Source organism: Notamacropus eugenii, chromosome 3, assembly GCF_028372415.1.
Source record: "Notamacropus eugenii isolate mMacEug1 chromosome 3, mMacEug1.pri_v2, whole genome shotgun sequence".
Lineage (NCBI taxonomy): Eukaryota > Metazoa > Chordata > Mammalia > Diprotodontia > Macropodidae > Notamacropus > Notamacropus eugenii.
In genome coordinates this window covers 111,289,815-111,304,942 of record NC_092874.1, presented here as the reverse complement: position 1 = coordinate 111,304,942, position 15,128 = coordinate 111,289,815, and the positions used below count along the sequence as shown (strand labels likewise).

The following is a 15,128-nucleotide window of genomic DNA, read 5'->3' as shown; positions in this document are numbered from 1 at the left end:
TCACACGGTAATTATTTAAGAAATATTCATTAAACTGAATTAAGTAAGGTCCCTCCCATAAAGCATTCTAGCATGTATCTTTAATGTTCCATCCTACCTGCAAAGCACAGAACAGAGAAGCAGACATACAGTGCCTAAGACATGCCTAGTAGTCCGTCACATTAGTGAGGCAGGAATCAAAATCACTATTTTTGGATAATGATGATATATGGGATGATGTTACGCATTTTCTGAAGGGAAGGGAAATCACTTGGGAGAAAGTCTCCAGCCTGACTCAGTAATGAATCTGATGAAAGGCAGACATGGTACAGCATTACAGAGATCATTCACTCTTTTCTTTCTAAGAAATGGGCAAATGAATGAAAGAGGGGCTTCTCAAGAAATCAAGCATCAGCGTCATTTCTGAGGTCAGTATCCATCATTATTTATTGGTTCGCAGCACTTTTCAAAGCATAAAGATAACTGTACCCTGAACCCAAAGATACAGGTTTTTGTCTTCTAGAAACTTCTAATTCGGCTCTAAATTCACAAAGGAAGTTTCATTTCAGATAAAAGGGAGAATCACAGGATCATCAATTTGTGGCTAGAAGAGACCTCAGAGGCCATCTACTCCAGCCCCATCACTTTACAAACAAGGAACCGAGACTCCAGAGGAAGCTAAATGATTTCTCCAAGTTTATAGAGATTGTAGGCAGCAGGGCTCAAATTTGCAAGGGGGCTCCCTGACTCTGAATCTGGCACTCTTTCCTCTGTCTATATTGAGGAGTACCTTGTCTTAGAATGTGCTGTTTGTCCCTGTCTGTGATGATGTTGTTGAACTCAATGGCCAGTGGAAATAAAAGTCTGAGGACCCTGCCCCTCAGCACAGCTGAAAATAGCAGGAACACACACAATTCACTCAAACACGAAGTAATTCATCTTTACAACATACCTTGGAAACACGAGGTAGCGTGGAACAGTAGATGACAAAGACCTGATGCTAAGCCTCACCTCTAACAAATACTCTCTTTGTGACCTTGGACTTAACCTCTCAGTTCCAGGGAATTGTTTAGAAACTTTGAGTCACAGAGGAGTTGCTGATCTGCAGAGATGGTGGGAAATTCCTACACTGAAATCATAAGGCTTGACCAAAGACTCTCAAAATATTAACTGGTTTTAGAAACTCCTCTAATAGAAGTTCTTAACTTGGGTCTCACAAACTTGTTTTCAAAATATTTTCATAAATATATTTCAATATAATTGTTTTCCTTTATAATGCTACTTACTTAAAAATCTCCTGAGAAGAGTTCCATAACCTTCACCAGACTACCAAAGGAGTTCATGACTCTAAAAAAGATTAAGAACCCTTGCCCCATAGTGTTTCAGAGCCATGAAATGCATACTTTGAAATGAGAATAAACAAAAGCTTTCTCCATGATCTGGAATAGGACTCAGCAGCACTGGCAGAGGCTCAGTTTGCTCTCACCTGAGGAATGAGGGAATTGAACTAGATGATGTTTCTGGTTCCTGTCAATTCTATGGTTCCATGGTCTATGATCTAAATCAATCCTAAATAATGCAAATGTTAACCATAAATTCCCCTAAATCCAATTACATAACCAAAATATTGACAATAATATGATAACCTTAACATTAAATAATAAAGCTATAAAGAGAACTGACATGAACAATAACCTAATGGAAGTTTCCTATGCATGGTAACCTTGTTAATCCATCCTCAGTAGGAAATGCACTTTAAGTTGTTCTTCTAGAAGTGCAGATGACTCACCCTTACCCCACCAGCCCTTGTGACCATGTTACTGAGGTACCTACATGTCACTAAGGGTATGAGCCAGGTTAAGGAGTCCATATGAGAACCAGAAATTTCATCATCAGCATGGTGCACTCAATCAACTTGAATCCACCAGTGTAAGAATGACCACCTAAACATTAGCTGATAATATCCCACTGATGATAACCCAAATCCTCCACTAAAATCCTAGATTGATCTCTTATAATAGAACTGATCTTGGGCCCTGCAAGCCTAGAAGTATCATGGCATAGAAGAATGAGAACCATTTAGGAGACTAGAAGATTTCAGTTCAAGTCCTGCTTGTGACACAAACTAGCCATGATTGACCAAACACAAATCATTTAATCTTTTAATGTTCTAACAGTGTCTCAACAGGTCAAACTGAGACCTGGCAAAGGTCTCCCACTGCATCTGGAGCCATCTCCAGTCGTCCTGATCTGTATCTTGCCACTGGACCCAGATGGCTCTGGAGGAGAAAGAGGGGCCAGTGACTTTGCACAGTGCTCCTTCACTAAAATCCAATTCACTTGCATGTCATGGCACTACCTACCAGATGTCACAGTCCTCTTTCATAATGAAGGCCGAATGACAACAACAAACCCTCTAAGACTGTAGATTGTTCAGTCATGTTCAACTCTTTCTGACCCCATTTAGGGCTTTCTTGGCAAAGCCACTGGAGTGGTTTGGCATTTCCTTCGCCAGTTTATTTTACAGATGAGGAAACTGAGGCAAACAGGGTTCAGTGAGTTGCCCAGGGTCACACAGCTAGTAAGTGTCTTGAGGCCAGATTTGAACTCAGAAAGAGGTGTCTTCCTTACTCCAGGCCTGGCACTCTATCCACTGAACCACCTAGCTGCCCCCTAAGACTCTAAGTTATAGACAAATTGTTAATCTGCAATGGTAAAGGGAGTTTTCATCCAGAGTCACCTACAGGCCCAGACAAAAATAAATTAAAACAAAAACATAATCCAGTATGGCATCAGAGGACAAGCTCTGCCAAGGCCTATCTAGAAAGGTTTTTAGTAGGAGTTCAGTGATCAAATTGAGTCTCCACTATAAGGATTTTCTTAGCTAACTTCAAAGAGGCTTGTCACCTGAAGATTGTCCTGCAAATGATGACTTTTTTTTTACCCTAGCAACTCATGAAGCCATTTATTAAGTCATGGAAGGGTTGTAATCTACATTGGTAAAAGAAAGAAATACACAAACTAATGAAATCACAATATCTTCGGAGGACTAAATGCCATCACAGTTTCACCATCTCTACTGCGAGTACTATTTACCACCCGTAAATTACTCATTTACTCATATTCATGTTAATAAGAAACACCATGGGAGAACTAATATGTCAGGCAACCTCAAAGGATGCTCAAGACATAGGATGGTAGAAATCATATTTATGCTTCGATATTTCAATGTACCCCAAACCTAATCAATGCGGTATCTCTTCCAGTCCTGCAAAAGTTGCAACCCATGCCTATCTTCCTCTCAAAGCACCCCAAAATCCATTACAAAAGACCTATGCCACAGGTTGGAGATCTCCCTTTAGGTCTTTAGAAATGGAACTCAATGGTGTCCAACTCTTACTTTTGCTAAATGATTAGTCCACTTCCTTTATCAATTATACATTTCAGGGATCCTATCTAGGACCAAATTCCTATTCTATCTTAATGGAACAATCAGCTATTATTTGTAGAGGGTAGTGATTAATAAATGTTTGCTGAATTGAATTGAATGTCTGGCCATTTAAAAAACTTCCCATCCATTAAGGGAGAATTGCTGACCACATACCTTAAGTAGGTGTGGGATGATATGATTGTTTTGGTGATACAGCTAGGGCAGACTTATACTGTGAAGCTAAGAGATTCATGACATCAACCTGCCTGGAAGCCATCTGATGAAAGGAACAAAATTATTTTTAAAAGTAAAGGGATTAAAAGCCAATTGTATGGTAAACCCAATGGTGCATTTAAAGTGCAATATTCTTCTTTATTATAGTATTGTTAATAATCAGCAATCATTACTAATTAAGTTTTAATAAATTCATGGACTTCCAGGAGCATGGTCTTATTTTAGCATAAAGAACACCCTCTGAACAATCCCAGCACACATTTTTTTTTTCCAACAGATTTCTCACTATTAAGGAGGTATGTCCAGCACTCTGTGGGAAAAAAAATGAATGTTCTGGCTCAAAATAAAGTATTATCCAATATCTTGGGAGATGCTTTGACAGAGATTTAGTAAAACATTCAAAATTAGACTAAGTTGTGAGATTTAATCCTATAATAAAAGACACAGTACAGAACTTGATATGTTTTTCCTGTCTATAGTTTGAGAAATCACTGTGAACATTGGGCCATGGCTACTTCTTTTCTATATCAGCGATCTTTATTTATCAAAGACAATAAACACGGTTATTTATTTAATTTGAGGCCCCAAGAGACACTGAGTTTGGGAAAAGGAAATTTGGGAGGACTCAAGAAAAATAAAAAGAAAGACATGTGAAGAGAAGGAAAAGGAAGACAGAGGATTGAGCTGAAGGATAGCAAAGTGAAAGAAGTTGGCGAAGTTAAGGGAAAGGAAGTTGGTGTGGCTACCAAAGGACTCCAAGAAAGTTTGTCCCAAAAGCTACTAGAAAGAAGAGCAAAGGACTGAGGAACCTGATTCCAGAAAGTACATGAAGTAGGAAGAATTTTTGCAGTGCCCCTCAGCAGTATATGTGATGTTTGCTTCTTTTCCATAGCTCAGCAAACATCATCTATGCTCAAGGAGTAGTCCAGACAACAAAGAGAAAACAAAGGGACTCAAAGAACACACCTCTATTTTCCAGGAATGTTTCTTTATGAGAAAAAAAAATCATAGAACAAAGGTTTCAGTGTAAACACAAAGAATAAGGATCTGAAAAGAGAAGTCAGGACGTGAGACGGTGGAAGAAAGTGACAAAGGGGAGAAAGGGAAGAAAAAGGACTGCTGAACAGCTGGAGCTAACTAACAAATAGAGGTTCTTCCAGATGAGAAATGGACCATCCAAGGAGGCAGCAGCTTGTCCTTAAGACAGTAGATTCATAGGTGCCTTCATGTAAAGCATCATCCAGAAAAGGTCAAAGGAAAAAGAGAAGGGTAGTAAGGGTTGGTGCTTGCAGAAGAGAACAGGATGGCTAATGTTTTGACCTGACATTAATCCATAGAGAATTGCTAAGGATTCAATGAAGGAACTAGAAATGTTTACCCTGCAGAACAGAAGACTTGGGGGAGGGTACAGGGGTGTGAGGGGCAATCCCAAGAGCTCACTTCAAATGTTTAAAATGTTATCATGTGAAAGAGGGATTCTATTTGTTCCATTTGACCCCAGAGGATAGAGCCTGCAAAGAGGCAGAATTTAGCTTTATTTAAGGAAAAATTCCCTAACAATCACAGCTAAATAAAAGTGCAGTATGGTACCTTAAAAGGTGATGGGTTCCTCCCCACTCGAGGTTTTCAAATAAAGAAATGGATGACCATTTGTCAGGTATATCATACAAGGGGTTTTTGTTACAGAATAGGCTAGACTAGAGGGGCTACAAGGTCTCTGTCAACTCCAAAATTCTCTAGATTCTATGAAAACCAAACCCTTAAGTCACTAAGGGGAAACTATACCAGGAACCTTCCAACTGCAAATTAGAAGCTCTAATCATTCACTATTATCAAAGATCCATGATCTCAAGAGTTAGGAGAAGCAGAATGGCATGGTGGAAAGTTAGTCTCATAGCCAGGAAGACCTGGGTTCAAGCCTCCTGCCTCCAACTCATACTGCCTCTGAGCAAATCACTTGGTCTCTCAGTGCTCTAGAAAAGTCTCAGAGATTATCAGCACCACCAACAGGTGCACTGGTAGATAGAATTTCCCCAACAAAGACTTTCCTATACTAATCACAGATCCAATCTCTATCACTATCAGAGTGTTCTCTAAGGCTCCATTAAACATAGCATTTTACAGAGAATTCTCACTCCAACTAAATCCTTTCAATGGGCAGTATTCACTCCATCCGAGGAAACTCATTTGATAAATGATGACTTGTAATGGTCTCCCCAAAGCTACCTATCTAGTCTGTCATCCCCTAGCCCCTAAGCAGAAATCTCCTCTGCAACATCCCCAACTAGTGATCATCCAGTTTCTACTTCCCTATCTAGTAATGAGGAACTCTATCTCCCTAGCTCTTCTAATATTTGAATGCTCTAATTGTTAGAAAGTTTTCCTTACATTAAGAGTGGAAATCTAGAGGACTTTCAAGCATTCTTGATGAAAAGACCAGAGCTGAAAAGAAAATTTGACTTTCAAACACAAGAATGAAGAGAAGCATGAAAAGGTAAACAGCAAAGAGAAGTCTTAAGGGACTTATAAAAGTTGAACTGTTTACATTCCTACATGGAAAGACAATATTTCTAACTCTTGAAACTATTCAGTATCTGGGTACTGGGTGGGATTACACACACACACATGCACACGCACACGCACACACACATAGAGACAGAATGCACAGAGTGAATTGAAGAGGATGGGATCATATCTTAAAAAAATGAAATCAAGCAGTGAGAGAGAAATATATTGGGAGGAGAAAGGGAGAAATGGAATGGGGCAAATTATCTCTCATAAAAGAGGCAAGCAAAAGACTTTTTAGTGGAGGGGAAAAGAAGGGAGGTGAGAGAAAAACATGAAGTTTACTCTCATCACATTCCACTAAAGGAAGGAATAAAATGCACACTCATTTTGGTATGAAAACCTATCTTACAATACAGGAAAGTGGGGGATAAGGGGATAAGCGGGGGGGGGGGGGGGGGGGGGGGGGATGATGGAAGGGAGGGCATGGGGAGGAGGGAGCAATTTGAAGTCAACACTCTTGGGGAGGGACAGGATCAAAAGATAATAGAAGCAATGGAGGGCAGGATAGGATGGAGGGAATTATACTTAGTCTTATACAACACGACTATTATGGAAGTCATTTGCAAAACTACACAGATTTGGCCTATATTGAATTGCTTGCCTTCCAAAGGGAAGGGGTGGGGAGGGAGAGAGGAAAAGAAGTTGGAACTCAAAGTTTTAGGAACAACTATCGAGTACTGTTCTTACCACTAGGAAATAAGAAATACAGGTAAAGGGGCATAGAAAGTTATCTGGCCCTACAGGACAGAGGAGAGGATGGGGTCAAGGGAAGGGAGGGATGATAGAAGAGAGGGCAGATTGGTGATAGGGGCAATTACAATGCTTGGTGTTTTGGGGTGGGGGGAGGGGACAAAAGGGGAGAAAATTTGGAACCCAAAATTTTGTGAAAATGAATGTTAAAAGTTAAATAAAAAAAAAAAAAGAGTGGAAATCTGTCTCCCACTACAATTGCTACCAATATGTCCTAAATTCTGTCCCTTAATTCTCTGGTGACAAATGGAACAAAGGCAATCTCTATTCCGCAAAACAGTTCTTCAAATATTTGAAAGCTAGCTATCGTGCCCAGAACCTAATTATTCTCCAGGTTAAAGATTCCTAGGTCCTCACTTTTTTTCTTACATGGCATGTTTTTCAGTCCCTTTTCCATCATAATCCCTTTGCTTCCTCTGATCTGACTCTAGCTTATCAATATCTCTCATCAAAAAGAAGAATATTGACAGCACATTTACTTGGCTTGTTTAGGATTAATTACTCAAGGGACAATGGTGTTCAAGTAGAAAGCACAGACATAGTCTTCCCTTCCTAGATATAAATATCACCCATATAGACCCTCCACAGCTGGAGATCTGTTTATTTTGCAATTAACAAAGGGTAAAGAGAAATAAAAATGCTGACATTTTTGCTTAGAGTCACAGAATTTCTTGCTTTCCCACCAGATTACACTCCGTGATGCCCATCTCTTCTTCAGGAAATTCATTCTAGTACCTAACAAGCCTCCAAGTCAAACACATTCCCACCTAAAGGTCCACAATTTACTGTCTTCTCTCTAGGCAAGATGTAAAGCTAGGGAGCTGAGAGAGGAGAAAGCTATGGGATGAGATGAGATCAGAAGGGTATAGCCAAAGATCGCCATCAGGATATAGAATTGTATGCAAAACCTCTAGGGAGGTGGAAGTCAGAGAAAAGATAAGGGATATACAATCTGAGAGAGGATACTAGACCTTATACATGAGAAGCAGTATAAAAATACATATAAAGCCCATGCAAACTGACTATAGTATGAAACCACAAAAAGAGGAAGCTAAGGGAAGGTAAAGAAAATGGTTGGATTAGTGCTCAGAGGATAGAAAGAAGTGGAGATGAACGGTAGGAAGAGTAATTAAATAATTGATATTTACATATTGCCTTAAGGTTTCCAAAAAGCTTGATATAACATTATGCTTTTGAACCTTACAATAATCCTGTAAGATACTTAAAAAGTATTCTTATTCCCATATGTAGAATGGGGAAACTGAGGCTCAGAGAGGTTATGTGACTTGCCCATAATCATAGTTCAGTAAATGTCTAAGGCTAAGAATGACAGAATCAGAGACCATCTAGTCCAGCTCATATACAAAAGAATATTCACAATAGATCATCCAAGCCTTTGCTTGCAGACTTCTAACGAGGGAAAATCCACCACCTCTTTCAGCATTCCACTTTTGGGCGGTTCAAATTCTAAGAACATTTTCCTAAACTGGCCTCTTTATAACTAATTCCCACCCATTGCTCCCGGTTCAGCCCTCTGAGATCAAGCAAAATTTCCCCTTCATTTAACAACCTGCCAAACCTGAAGACAGTCATCGTGTTCCCTCTCAATCTTTTCCCCAGGATAAACATTCCCTGTACCTGCAATTGTTCCTCATATGCCATGAACTCAAAGCCTTCATTATCCTGGGTGCCCTCTGCGGACATTCTCCTGCTTAGCAATGTCCCTTCCTTGTGCACAACACTCCACATGTCTGACAGAAGGAGGGGTGGTGAGATTATTGCCTCTCTTTTCCTGGAAACTCTGGCTCTCCTAGTGCTGCCCAACATTGCGTTAACTTTTTTAGCTGTCACACCCTATTGCTCATTCATTTTGGGCTTGCAGTTCACTAAAACCCCTGAGTATCTTCAGAACAAATGCTGTCTGTTCATTCCTTCCCCATCAAGACTTCTCGGTACCCAAATCCAAGACTTTGCATTATCTCTACTGAATTTCATAGATTCAGCCCAATATTCTACCCTATCAAGATTCTTTTGGATAGTGATTTTATCATCCAGCACATTACATATCCTACCAGATTTGTATCACCTGTAAATCTGATGAGCATACATTTATGCCTTTATCCAAGTCATCAATAAAATTGCTAAATAGAACAGGGCCAAGTATAGATACCTAGCATACTTATCTGGAGACCTCTTGCCATGCTGACATTAAAGCATTAACAATTAAGCACGGCCATCCAATCTGTTCTACGTCTAACTGATTTTATTACCATCTAATCTAGGGGTGCCAAACACTGGACCCAAGACAAATTAAAATGTAATTGGGAAATATTTAACAAAATTAATAACATATAATTGGACATAGATAATGCTAATATGTGGTTTCTTAAGTTAATATGCAGCCTGCAGGGATCCTATGTATAGTTTAGTGCCTCCTCCTCCGCCCCAGCCATTTGAGTTTGAGATGACTAATCCAAATTTCTCCTCTTCTCCACAAGAATAATATGAGATACCTTTATCAAAGACCTTACTAAAATCTAGGTAAACTATGTCCATAAGGCTCTTCATCTACTAGTTTAATAATCCTGAGAAATTCAAAGAGAAATGAGGTTAGACCAGCATGATCCATTCTTGATGAAGCCAGACTAGCTTTCCATCCTTTCAAGAATTTTCCCGTGAATCCAAGTCAAGCTCACACATATATGATTGGCAGACTCAGGTCTCTTTCTTTTATTGGAAAGTTAGGTCAACATTTGCCCTTCCTCAGTCTTGTGGTGTCTCTCATTTTCCATGATCTTTCAAATATTTACTAACAACACTTCTGTCCACATATCTGTTAATTCTTTCAGGACACATGGACTTAGTTTATCTGGGTGAGGTGACTTGAATTCATTAAGTGCAGGTAGGTGTGCTTTCTAACTATCTCCATTCCTATCTTGGGTATCAGCTTTCTATTAATTACTTTTTGTTGTATCATTTCCAGTGTAAAGATCATTCTTCTTTACAGAGAAAATAGAAGCAAAACGAGAAGGTCTTTGTGAATCTGAGTAGAGCACTATGTTCATTATATCACATTAGAAAGGACAAAAGGAGTCCAGGTTGAGTTTTAGAAACTCCAAAGAGAGAAGGGATCCTTGGCATCATTTATTCTGACCCACTCATTTTACAGATGAAGAAACCAATGTCTAGGGAAGGTAAGCACCTCACCCAAGATCATACAACCAAGTTCATGGGGCAGTTGGGACCAGAATTCAGAGCTCCCACTGGCTCTCACCCCCAGGACTGTTCTCTCAGATCAACACGGGTTCACTAAAAAGAGTGGCACTGAAATTATATTTTGAGTAGGGAGAGTGGTGTGGACAAAGGCATAAAAGCTAAACAATCATTTCTGACAACAAATTAAGAAGCTAGGAAAGGTTATTGGTCCTAGAAAAACTTCTAAGCAGGCTATGGAATGGGGGATACACTGGGAAGAATGGTAGTGTAGAAAGAAGTGGTGAATCAGTGTTCAAGTAATTGGAGAGTAAGAGATGTAATGCTAATGAGAGGTAAAGATCTTCCCCACTCAGGGATGGGCCTGCCCATTAAGGGAAGTGCCCTTCCGGGAGGCCCACACCTTTTGTTAATTTCTAATGAGGTACTTGTTCTTGTGATGCCCTCTGGCTCTGAAACGTGTATAAACACTCTGAGGTGAGGTTTACTTTGGAGTTTTCTCATTAGAAATGTTTGTTTGGCCAGAGGAGACTCTGGGGCAATGCCAAGGAGCCCCCTCTCCCCCTTGCGTTGAAAACCCAGATGTTGGTGCTTCTCTCTCTGGTAACTACGTATGTATGGCTTATGGTCAGACAGTTGGAAACCTTGTCTGTGGATCTTTGTTTCTCTGTATTTTCTCTGAAGTTCAGGGTGCTGACTTTTTCCCCTAAACTAAATGAATGATACATGTACTTGATTAAAGTGTTTGTTGACCCCTCAAAAGCTGCTTTCCTTTTAGAAAAGCAGATCTAAGAACGTGTACAGCAGGCCCTCCCGAGTGTGGGGGAGCTTGCTGATACAGGAGAGTAAAAGAGATAACAATACATAGCTATGTAGATTTAGATCTAGAGGGGAATTTAGAGATCAAACACAACTTCCTCAGAGGAAGAGAACTGAAGCCCAGATCAGTAAAGGGATTTGCCGGAGCCAGGACCACAAGAACCAGGATTTGAACCTAGGGCCTCTGATGCCACATCCCCTTGACTGAGTTCAGAGAGGCAGGAGGATATAGTGAGAATAGGCCTCTACTGGCAATCAGGGAAATGAAGATCTAGTCCTAGCTCAGCCATTAATTAAGCTGTGGGACTTCAGGAAAGTCATTGTACCTCTCAGACCTGGCTTCCCCAACTTTAAAATAAGCTGGCTGGACTGGACTCCCTAGATAATTGCCCTTCCAGGGCTTACATTGTGAGCTGACAGATTAGAGCTGGAGAGAGCTGACTGCTCAGATTCTGGCCACATAGTGAAACGGGAGCAAATCAAGATATATAGGTAGAGAGCTAAAGAAGGTAACAGAAGTAGGAAAAGCAGAAATCGGCCAGCTGGTGTGCATAAAAAAGGAAGGGAGGAGGCAGAGGAGGAGGAATAGACAAAAGGGAGAAAATGAGAATAGAAAAAGGAACCTCTCGTGGAAAGGAGGTTGTTTCAAAAAGGGAAGGGGGGGCAGGGGAGCTTCGAGGATGGAGGTGACTCTGAACGAAGAGTTCATAGAATTGAATGACTTCAAGGCAGGACAGGAGTAGAAACAAAGCTCAAACCTTGCCAACATAATTTCAGGAGAAAATGCACAATCTTAAAGAAGGGGGAGAGGACCTGCAGGAACCACCTCACTCCCATCTTACACATTCCCTGATGACATTCAATTAGTGGATCACCTCAGCAGAAGAGGTGTGAATGTGATTTCACACTGTCTGCAGAGGGAAGCTGCTCTGGGGCCTGGAACAGAGGGCTTAGAAAGCTCCCTCCTCTCCCCTTCCTTCCTCCTCCTCACTCATCTTCTTCCAGTTTTCTGGGATTACCCACATCGCTCGAGCTTAGCTGGGAAGTTTGCTCTCACCCGGGCAGGAATCAACACGCTCGGCAGCAGCTGGGCCCAACACAACAGCAACATACACCGGAAAAATGGTTGACTTAGTATTCTCAACACGAATTTTCAACTTGAGGGTGAGGTCCTTGGCAGGTTTGGTTGCTCACTGGACCTTGAAACCCCTGGTCTCACTTCTGGCCTATCCTCTATCCCCCTTCCTGTTATATAGGACCCGCAGACCTCACCCGCCTCTTGTTTCCCTGCCTCTTTCCCCTTCTATCTTCTTACTATTCCCCTCTCTCTCAGGAACACACCAGATGGGATGAGAGGAAGGAACAAGCATGTATTGAGCACTTACTGCTTGCCAGGCACTGTGCTAAACACTTTATAAATATTATCTCATTTGATCAACAGCCTTGGAAGTTGGGTGCTATTATTATCCCCATTTTACAGTAGAGAAACCTGAGGTCTACGGAGGAGAAGTGGCCTGTCCAGGTTCTCAAAGACAGTATGTGTCAGAAGCAGGATCTCAATCCACATTTCCCCCCATTAGGAGTTGAAAATGAAATTGGTATCTACCAATGAAGTCACATGTTGGACAGAGCCCCAACTCACCTTAAAAAAAAACAAAAAAAAACGAGTTAGTGGCTGACACCTGCTCAGCCACTAACATGTTAAGAGACATTATTTATCAGGACAGGTAAGTTTTCATGTGAGAAGGGATTAAGAAAAGGTGCTTGGGGAAATGAGGAGGGAAACCTGGAGTGGGATACAGGTTATTTGGGAACCAGGCATTTGAGGTAGAAGGCACTCAAGGTAAGGAGGGAAGCATCATGAAAGGAGATGGAGAAACTCCAGAGAAAAGATTTCCTTACTTCTCACTTTTGCCAAAGCTGACCCTAATTCCATATACTTAAGAGAATCCTTTGGTGCTGAGAGAAGCCCACATACAATCATTTTAGGGATACAGATGAAAAAATAAGAGATGTTTGGGTTGTACAAGATTACATGAGTCAGGAACAAGTTAGAAAGAAAATCTCGATTGACTTCCTATCCAAAATTCTAGTAACTCCCTAAGCTAAATCATACTTTCTGTTAATTTTGTTTCTATGTTAACTCATAGAATTGTGTCTTTGGAGCTGGAAGGGATCTTAGTGTTCATCTATTCCAACCACCCTTACTTTACATATGAGGAAACTGAGGATCCAGAGTTAAGTGATTTGCCCAACCAGAGTCACACAGGTAGTCAAGGGGCAGAACTAGCATTCAAACTCAGGTTCCTCAACCCCAGAGCCAGTCCTCTTGCCACTGTATCTTTCTGTTTTGGAAAACAGTGATAGGAAGAATGCTGGATTATAACGGGTCAATTAGCCTTCCCCACACAGTAATAACATGGAGTCATAGCCTGAGAAGATGGAATCACTGCCATTCTTGATGAATGCAGAGAAATCAAAAAAGAACCTGGGTCAGAGGAGTATCGATTTAAAGCAGGAAGGGAATTTAGAGGCTAACAGGTTCAAATTGGAGGCCCAGAGAGGTAGCCCAGGGTCACACAGTTAGTTAATGACTAAGGCAGGATCTGAATTCAAATCTTCCTGACTCCAGGCCCAGAACTCTTATCTACTGCATGAACCTAACTGACTCTTTGATTTTAAGTCAGAAGTCTTGGGGGCAAATGCTTGCTTCCCACTTTGACTAATTCAGGACATTAACTGAAGAGCCTCAGTGACCTTATCTATAAAATGGGGAGAGTATTTTTGTACTTCCTATTTTACAGGGCCACTGTGAGAAAACTTCTGTGTAAATTTCAAAGTGCTACGTAAGCAGCATAGCACAGCAGTAAGAGAGTAGGCTTCACATCCAGGAAGACCCGGGTTAAAGTCTCATCTCTGACACACACTGGCTCTGTGACCACGGCAGGTCAATTAACCTCAAAGTGCTCCAAGTAGTTCTTTAAGACTAAATTGTAGCCAAGATTCTCTATCAGTGTTGGTAGAGCGAGTTTCCTCACTGGGAGTTCCATTAGCCTGTATAAGCTCCTTGAGAGCAAAGACTGTCTTTTGTTTTTCTTTGTATCCTCAATGCCTAGCACAGTGCTAAGTGAGTGCTTAAAAATCCTTATTGCCTGACTGACTGTACCAATGAAATCTCAGGTTCAAGCCCTATCCCTATTATTATTAACTATGAGTATTACCCATGTAATCCTGGGCAAGTCTCAACCTCTGTGTTTCCTCACTTATAACAGAAGGGCGTTGCGTAAAGAGGTTGTACTACGTAATCTTTATAGGTACCTTCCACCTCCAAGTCCTGTGATCTTATGTCTGAACCAAGATCCAGGCCGAAAGCAACCTCCTTAGCCCTGGGTGACAGTGCATAACTCATAGCTTCACTCCTTCCGCCCCCATGTGGCAAGAGGGATGATTAAACAATGGTACCTGGCAATGATTAAAATTCAGAAGAAATTGGAGAATTCTTTTTTTTTTTAAATGAACTTTTCCCTTTTCTACACTGGATTTATCTGAGAGGAACAATTTGGCTTATATGTTAAAACCATATATGTGGGAGGGAGAGATAAGGCAAGGGAAGGAAGGGGAAAAGGAGAGAGAGGAAGGAAGGGAGGGTGGGGGAGGGAGGGAGAGAGGGAGAGAGGGAGAGAGGGAGAGGGGAGAGAGAGAGAGAGAGAGAGAGAGAGAGAGAGAGAGAGAGAGAGAGAGAGAGGGAGAGGGAGGGAGGAGAGGGAGAGGCGAGAAAGAGGGATCCTTAAAAAGTTCCTGTGAGAAAGGGGATATTATCCTCATTTTACATTTCAGGAAACTGAGGCAAACAGAAGTTAAGTGACTTGCCCAGAGTCACATAGCTAGTCAGTGTTTGAGGCTGGATTTGATTAAATGATGTATTTGTAAACCTTAAAGCACCACATATAGGCTCGTTATTATTACAATATAGGCTTACAAAAAGTTTGATATACCTTATCTCATTTGATTGTAACTCTGTTGGCACAGGGTGCAAGTATTATTATTCTTATTTTATACATAAAGAAACTGAGGCACAGAAGGGCTAAATGATGCTCAGTGTCAGTAAGTGACAAAACTGAAATTCCAACTCCAG

At 41.0% G+C, this 15,128-nt stretch overlaps 1 protein-coding gene across 2 annotated transcripts in view; it reads right to left on the bottom strand.

Annotated features, from left to right (window-relative positions):
• The window catches only part of CREB3L2 (cAMP responsive element binding protein 3 like 2), a 173,728-nt gene that overhangs the window by 9,273 nt on the left and 149,327 nt on the right, over positions 1 to 15,128 (bottom strand). The gene's annotated exons all lie outside the window — the stretch shown is intronic.